General features: G+C 41.5%; 1 pseudogene; it reads left to right on the forward strand.

Annotated features, from left to right (window-relative positions):
• Positions 1 to 5,957: 5,957 nt before the first annotated feature.
• On the forward strand, positions 5,958 to 6,701 carry LOC128779085 (60S ribosomal protein L21-like; annotated as a pseudogene).
• The last annotated feature ends 2,116 nt before the right edge of the window (positions 6,702 to 8,817 follow it).

The following is an 8,817-nucleotide window of genomic DNA, read 5'->3' on the forward strand; positions in this document are numbered from 1 at the left end:
CCTGTCGGACAGAGCCTTTAACATGTGGAACCTGGCGCTCATCCCAGGTAGATGGTGTCAGAGCTGAACCGTATTGTGGGATGCCCAGCTGGTGTCACAGAACCGCTTGGCAGGCGCGACACCACACATCTGGTGTTAGAAGTGAAGTGTCGTCATCGTGTGAGGGCAGAGGAGAAACAGGGAGTTTTCCCATACACCCCCCAACCTCACCTCCCCGGGGGCAGCCTTCTTGCAGGCTCTACTAGCTGGCCTGGCTGAACACACGAGGCCACCATATAATTATTGTCTCCATTCTATCCAGGCCTTTTATTAGAGTTCTATTTTTAAACATCATTTCATTCCCTTTTATAGCTTTCCTTAATGCATCGAACAAGCAACCTTTGATTTACCACTGCCCTGTGCCTATGTGAATGTTCTGAAACACAGGTCAGATGTGGAGCATTATTTAAAAGTGTTCTCTCGTGCACTAATGTGCCGGCATTAAGCATGAGGTAGCAGCAGAGACGCTACTCAGCGAAGAGAAATTGCTTTTACGTGAATCAGAGCAGTAAATTCTTAAAATCCTCTACCCTTAAAATGATTAAATAAATGAATTTTTCAAACGTTGAATAAAACATCTTAACTCAGACTATTGCTGCAAACTCAAAACAAAATAAATTACTGTGCAAATCCGAAAAGTTAGTGAAGGAAATGCAAATGTTCAACCAAATGGCCTGAAGCATAACTATTATTTTTGTTTTACTTAAATGTTCCTCATACTTTAAGAAGCTATTATATTACCAATACACATGTTCCAGTAATATCAGAGGTGTTTTATGAAGCGTGGGGTACTTGGCATCACTACTTAAATTTCCACTCGGTTGAGCATTAGTCTCTCAGTTACACTCGGGGTGGCCTCCTGCCTGATGTGACATCTTCCTACCCTCTGGCATCCCAGCAGCCCTGGAATCCTGTCCGTGCTGTCTCCCAAATAATTCTGGGATCATCACCACCTCCATGCCCTGGGCCATGCTACACTTGTATCTCACGTGGATTATGGGACTAATTTCTGGAGTGATGGCCTTCAGAGCACAGGGAACAGCTGTTACTCTACTGGCCAAATTTGTCTTTCATTTGTTTTGGGAATGCTTACTTTCCAGGTGAAGAATACCTATGAGATGTTTCACGGGAAACTAAATTTTTCCCACTGTTTTTGTGGTTTCAGTAGGATTCATTCCACTATGGAGTATGAAAGGGTGAAAGGGAGGTGATCAAAGTATGTGCAAAACTTGATATGTAATATGTGGTGTGTATTTATATGTAATATGTATACAATATATGTAATAGGTAAAGACTGAAAGGCTTTACATTTTCATCTGTTCCGGGGGGTTGCACACACCATCTTGTTTAATCTATACCACACATGTCTCAGATGAGCACCCATGACTCACCCTGGTATGAGAACATGAACGTTCTAGGTCACATAGTTAAGTGGTGGAACTCTTTCCCACCTTGTTTTCCAGATAGACGCTCTCACATGAGCATGAGACTTAGAGTCTTGAAGACCTGTGTTAAGTCCTGCTCCAGCATTTAGCACAGACTGCCACTAATTCAAATATTCAGTGAAAGTCCAAGAAACGAATAAGCAAATACACAAAACAAAAAAGGAGTGTGTCAGTATTACTCTTCCAGGAAAAAGCAGATCTTAATCAACTCTGGAATCATTTCAGGAAAAGGGAGGCAGGCTAGTAGAAAGATGAAGGACGGATTCAGGGACGCGTGGCAGATAGATGAATAAATGGATATCTTAATAAACATTGATCTTTGACCTGTTTCTCTTCAATGTAACACATGTAAACCACATGGGTACTTCTTAGAAATGACTCCAGAGAGGCACAAAGCCATCGCAGGTGACATATAACCATGACCATTTAATCCCTATTATCAGAAATCAGTTAGTGATTTTACCTATTTAAGTACAAAGCTGAGTCCAAATTGATATTCCTTCCTGTTTTTTGTTTTTAATTAATTTTTTTCAACATGTATTTATTTTTGAGAGACAGAGAGAGACAGAGCGTGAGCAGGGGAGGGGCAGAGAGAGGGAGACACAGAATCCAAAGCAGGCTCCAGGCTCTGAGCTGTCGGCACAAAGCCTGACACTGACACAAGGCTCAAACCCACAAGCCATGAGATTATGACCTGGGCCAAAGTCGGACACAACTGACTGAGCCACCCAGGCACCCCACAAATTGATAGTCCTTCCCCTTTATTGCACTCTCCCTATTCCTACCCACCCTAGTAGAGAACTTATTTTACTTTCACTAATACACATTTTCATCAAATACTATTTTAACATGCTTATTGTATTTTACTTTAAAAAAAATTCTCAAAAAATTAAAAATAGAACTACCCTATGACCCAGCAATTGCACGACTAGGAATTTATCCAATGGATGCAAAAATGCTGATTCGAAGGGGGACATGCACCCTGATGTTTATAGCAGTATTATCAACAATATCCAAATTATGAAAAGAGCTCGAATGTTCGTCAACAGATGAATGGATAAAGAAGATGTGGTGTGTATGTGTGTGTGTGTGTATATACACACACACACACATACACACACACACACACAATGGAATACTACTTGGCAATCAAAAAGAATGAGATCTTGCCATTTGCAACAATGTGGATGGAACTGGAGGGTATTATACTAAGCAACATAAATCAGAGAAAGACATATGATTTCACTCATGTGGAATTTGAGAACACAACAGATGAACATACGGCAAGGGAAGAAAAAATAAGATAAAAGCAGAGAGGGAGGCAAACCATAAGAGACCCGTAAATACAGAGAACAAACTGAGGGTTGATAGAAGCAGGTGGGTGGGGGATGGGCTGAATGGGTCATGGGCACTAAGGAGGGTACTTGTTGGGATGAGCACTAGGTACTGTATGTCGTGATGAAATCACTGGGTTCTACTTCTGAAGCCAAGACTACACTGTATGTTAACTAACTTGAATTTAAATAGTAATAAAATCCTCAAAGTTTCTGTCTTACTCCTACAATGTATGGGTTGAATTACCTTTGTATGTTTAAATTAGATAAATTTCAATGCATGGAATTGCAATGTTGCTTGCAACCCTAAGGACTGAGAGCAAGTGAAGGCCTGAGATGCCTTTGGCATCTTGTCTGCGTCTGTGCCTGTGCCCATAGGGGCTGGACCATAGAGATGTTATCCATTTGCTTGGTGTGGGGTAGATGGGAACCATTGACTACAAAATGTAAGCTTATCTATGTGCAAGTCAGGAAAAATACAAAGTTGAGATTATGTACATTTCTTATGATTATATTTTCAGGTTGCAAACATTTGGTATTTTATAAAATCAAGTCTAGAGCTGGGCATTGAGTTCACCCATTGGAAAAGATTACATTTTCTCCAAAAGCATAGATTCCATTTTCCTTTATTATCACAACAGTTTTTAAGAATTTTGATGGCAGATTTTTGTATATATTATTAATGTATTTTTTAAATTTCAGATAACATATTTTTCAGTATGAAATAAATCAGTTAATTTTGAATTTCTGAACTGACTTTGCCGGTAGGGTTTGTTTTTGAAATTATTTTTCAATACTTTGGAAGTCTGCTTGGTGCTTGACTTTTAAATACGAGAAATATTGAAATCAGAATTTCAAAAAAATCATGAGAAATGTGAATACCTAAACAAAAAACTATAAGGTCGTAGACTATAGCTACCTCTCACTGATAAGGATTTTAAAAAGTGACTTTACTCCAAGATTGGGGTGCTTGGGTGGCTCAGTCAGTTAAGTGTCTGATTCCTGACTTCGGCTCAGGTCATGATCCCAGGGTTTGTGAGTTCGAGCCCTGCACCTGGATCCATGCTGACAGTGTGTAGACTGCTTGGGATTCTGTCTCTCTCTCTCTCTCTCTCTCTCTCTCTCTCTCTGCCCCTCCCCTGCTTTCTCTCTCTCTCTCTCTTTCTCTCAAAATAAGTAAAAAATAAACTTTTAAAAAAAGTGACTTTACTTCAAGGTGATAAATTGATGTTCGCAGTTAATAGTCTCAAAATGTTGTATTGACAATAATACGACTGAAGAAGCCTGGGAAGCACCATTAATTTTAACTCTATAGACACATTATTAGGTAGCCTGCATTGATGAGTACCCAAGGGACCTTCTCTGAGATTGTAGTATATGAAATTTATCTGGTTTATAACATGCCCACTTTCAAAGTAATTCTTTTAAATTAATGACTTTTCTAGGGAAGGCCCCCTCCGTGGGAGGCAATTTATTCATATTCCTTAGGAGATTTAATATAAATTGTACTCCATTAATTTAATAAACCTCCCAGTTTTTACAAAGGTGCCTTTTGGGAGCAAGAGAACATAGATCTTGGTTTGGAGAGGAAGAGTACAAATAGGAAATATCACTATCCGAATTACAGTCAGGACGGGCAGAAGTATGGTGGGGCAAGCCCTGAATATCAGAGAGATAGTTTCATGATGTCTAATAATGTGACACAGTTGGGGAACGGGAGGAGATGGAAAGTAGGAAAATAACTACATTTTTCACTTGGGAGTCGCAGAAGACACTCTTTTACTGTTACGTAGATAACTGTGCGTGTGTGTGCATGTGTGTGTGATAAACAGGCCATATGGTATTTTTCACATTAAACCAGTGGTTCATTTAATTCCTATTAAACCCTAGTGCCTCTGGGTTGTACTGAACATGAAGAGACTGTCATCTGGAGAAGTTTAAGAAGGAGCCAGTCGCTTTGACACTTGCTGTGATTCTGTGCTGTAAGTCCTAGTTGGCTCTGCTTCTTTAAGAGTTGAACCCAGGGGGCCATCTGGTTGGCTCAGTCAGTTAAGCATCCAACTCTTGATTTCAGCTCAGGTCATAATCTCATGGTTTCTTGGGATCGAGCCCCGTGTTGGGCTCGGCATTGACAGCACAGAGCCTGCTTGGGATTCTGTCTCTCTCTCTCTCTCGCTTTCTCTCAAAATAAATAAGTAAGCTTAAAAAAAAGAGTTGAATCCATGACCAAAGGAATATACCGTGCTATACATAAACACATAAAAAGCACACTCAAATAGGCAGTTATGTGCAACAGCCATGGAATGAAACCATAAAATGTCACATCTGACCTGTTTGAACCTTTTTGCGTCTCGACTTACTTGCCTGATTCCACAGTTCTTACTGTGAGTTGATTTACTGCAATGCTATTTGTATTATTTTTAAGGCTTCTATGATAAAGTACCACAGAGTAAGTAGGTGGCTTAGACAATAAAGATTTATTCTTCCACAGCTTTGAGGGCAGGAGACCAAACTCAGGGTGGTGACATGGCTGGTTTCATTCTGAAGCTTCTCTCCTGCCGTGAGGACGGCCATCTTCTCATCGTACTGTCATGTGATCTCTTCTCCGTTCACGTGCCCTATCCGTTCTGATCTCTGCCTGTAAGGACACCCTCATGTTGGATCACGGTCATGCATATGACTTCATTTTACTTTCATTGCTTCTTCAGAGGCCTTATCTCCACATGCAGTCGCATTCTGAGACACGGGGTCTCAGACCCACAACGTAAATTTGGAGGAGGGCAGCAAAATTCAGCCCATAACATTATTTTTCCAGTTTTCACTCATGGGAATCAATTACTTACCCTCCCATGATTGAACTCTTTCAAGTGGTACCAACGAATGTGGTACAAGTTCAAGATATTCTAATGGGAAGACATTGCTCTAGGAGGCATAGACCCTGTTATAAAACATGTCCTCACAGTGTCCTCCTTTTCCATTACATCCTGACTCCCTCCTTGTGGAATTAAGGCAGAAACTATTTGTTCAGGAAGATTTTAGGCAATTTGAATAGCTTCTTACTGTTACTCATGCTATGGATATTAAGCAATATCTAGACCAGATCTCTTGGATTGTTCATTCTGTGCAAAGACAGTCACCATGTGAGGAAAACACTCATGCGCCCAGAGCAGGGTTTGTGTGGAGGGGACTGAGGGGCTCCTCAGTCAGCATCAGCTGCTCGACTTGTGAGTAAACCTCCTTGCTCATGGATACTCCTGCCCCAGTCGAGCCTTTGAAGGACTGTAGCCCCATCTGACAGCTTCACAGTAGGCACATAAGAGACCTCATGCTAGAAAGATCCAGTTAAGACATTTCTGATTTCTCTTTTTGGCAAGAACTGCCATCTTCCAGTAATTCACCAAAATGACCCACACAAAGCGAAAGAGGAGAGGCACCCGCTGTATGTTCCCTAGGCCCTTTAGAAAACATGGAGTTGTTCCTTTGGTCACATACATGCAAATCAAAAGAATGGTGATATTGGGCACATCAAGGGAATGGGCAGTGTTCATAAAGGAGAGCCCCCCAGACGTCCCCATGGCAAAACTGGAAGGGTCTACCGTGTTACCCAGCATGCTGTTGGCACTTGTGTAATCGGCCAAGCACGTTGAGGATAAGATTCTTGCTGAGAGAATTAATGTATATACTGAGCGTATTAAGCCCTCAAAGAGCCTTCCTGAAGCATGTGAAGGAAAATGATCAGAGCAAGAAGGAAGCCAAAGAGAAAGGTACTTGGGTTCAGCTGAAGCGCCAGCCTGCCCCACCCAGAGAAGTGCACTTTGTGAGAATACACAGAGAGGAGCCTGAGCTGCGGGAACCCAGTCCCTATGAGTTCACGGCACGGTAAGTGTAAGAAAAGATAGGCCTCAGGACTGTTAAAAGAAAAAAGAGAAAAGAAGAGGAAGAGGAAGGAGAAGGAGGAGGAGGAGGAGGAGGAGGAGGAGGAGGAGGAGGAGGAGGAAGAGGAGGAGGAGGAGGAGGAGGAGGAGGAGGAAGAGGAGGGGGAGGGGAAGAAGATATTTCTGGTTTCTGGACCCAGGACACTTTGAGAGAATAGTTTCATATTGTATTTTTACATGTGTTTTTGTGTTTTGTGTGCGTGTTGTCCCTTATTGACGCCTGAACCGGTTTTGAAGAACTAAAATTTCATAGAAAGATTTTTTTACCTAATAAGTCTGAAACAATAAAAAATTTTTCCAGCTATGAACTTTAAGTCATTACTGCTTATTCTTGTTTTGCATCTCCACTGAATGCATCCATTATGATTTTTAAAAATCTCATTAATTTTGTTACTGGTTTATTTGTCCATGAGAAAGTTCTGAGAAAATCAGAGGGAAGGATCAAGATGGAAGTGATAACATGAAATATGGAATGGAGAAGTAGGAGGTGGGGCATCAGGAGAGGAAAGGCTGGAAAAGCAAGAGATGGGGACAAAGATATTTGTTCTTGAAAAGTGAAGAAGAGGGGACACCTGGGGGGCTCAGTCGGTGGAGCGTCCGACTTGGCTCAGGTCATGATCTCAGTTTGTGAGTTCGAGCCCCACATCGGTCTCTGTGTTGACAGCTCAGAGCCTGGCACCTGCTTCAGATTCTGTGTCTCCCTCTCTCTCTGCCCCTCCCCTGCTCGCTCTCTCTCTGTCCCTCTCTCTCTGTCTCTCTCTCTCAAAAATGAATAAACATTAACAAAATTTAAAGAAAACGAAAAATGGAAAAGAGGAAGCAGGAGGGAGAATAGGCAAACATTCTCAAATCCAGGAAAACTGGTTTAACATCCTGTCTTGGTCTATGTTTAAATAACCTAAAATGACCCATTATAAAAATTTATATGGATTTTCTAAAAGTTACTACTTCCCAGGGGTGCTGTGTATAGTCTGGATCTCATCTGCAATTTTACAAGGGACGCAAGGAAGCAGTTATTAATTTTAATTCTAATTCTTTTTTTTTTTCTATTTTTAAGAAAGGGAGATTGATTGAGAGAGAGAGAAAGAAAGGAATTCTGATAAACTATTGATTTGTTCCCTGCCTGAGTCTGGAAGGGTATTACAGGTGGCGGTTCTCTTGAGGCTCACAGGATGAAAATCTTGACCACGGTGCGGTCATTATCCCCTCATAGTTACAGGAAAGGCTGTCTACATCATTAAACACCCTGCCTGCTGACCAAATCAATAATAAACGTGCACAGAACTCATACATAGTAAATGTTAAATAAATGCTGGTTTCTGTTCTTACTAACAGATACATTTCTCTATCTAAGCTACCAGTAGCGAAATTCATGGGCAGAATATATTATAGAATGTGTGGTTTAAATGGGATTGGAAGGAAGGGGCGCCTGGGTGGCTCAGTCGGTTGGGCGTCTGACTTCGCCTCAGGTCATGATCTCACGGCTTGAGTTCGAGCCCCGCGTTGGGCGTTGGGCTCTGTGCTGACAGCTCAGAGCCTAGAGCCTGCTTCGGATTCTGTCTCTCTCTCTCTCTCTCTCTCTCTCTCTCTCTGCCCCTCCCCCGCTCACACTCTGTCTCTCTCTCTCAAAGATAAATAAACATTAAAAACAAAATTTAAGTGGGGTTGGAAGGAATCTCAATACATGTAAAGTAAGCCCATAGAGGGAAATTGTACCATAAAATGTATCTCCAAGATCAACAAATGCTGATCATTTTAGTTAAGTAACCTGTGGAATAAAGTAATAGGTAACATAACCATGACATTCAAAAAACAATTGTCTTCCTCTGCTCACTGATTTCCCAGCAATAGAGCCTAGGAATGTGCCTGAAATATGTAAGGTGTTCACCAAATGTTTTCTGAATGAAGAATTACATGTGTGTGCACACCCGCACGCTTAAACGCACGTGCACGTGTAACTGCCCAGGAGGACTAAGTGTCTCAGTTGGAGCAAAGGTGTTAAAAGAAATAAGGGCCTCGGGTTGCAACCACTTCACTAGAGGAAGTAAGATCTCTATTCGTGAC

This window comes from Panthera pardus, unplaced genomic scaffold (genome assembly GCF_024362965.1).
Source record: "Panthera pardus isolate Hobbes unplaced genomic scaffold, ASM2436296v1 HiC_scaffold_22, whole genome shotgun sequence".
Classification (NCBI taxonomy): Eukaryota; Metazoa; Chordata; class Mammalia; order Carnivora; family Felidae; genus Panthera; species Panthera pardus.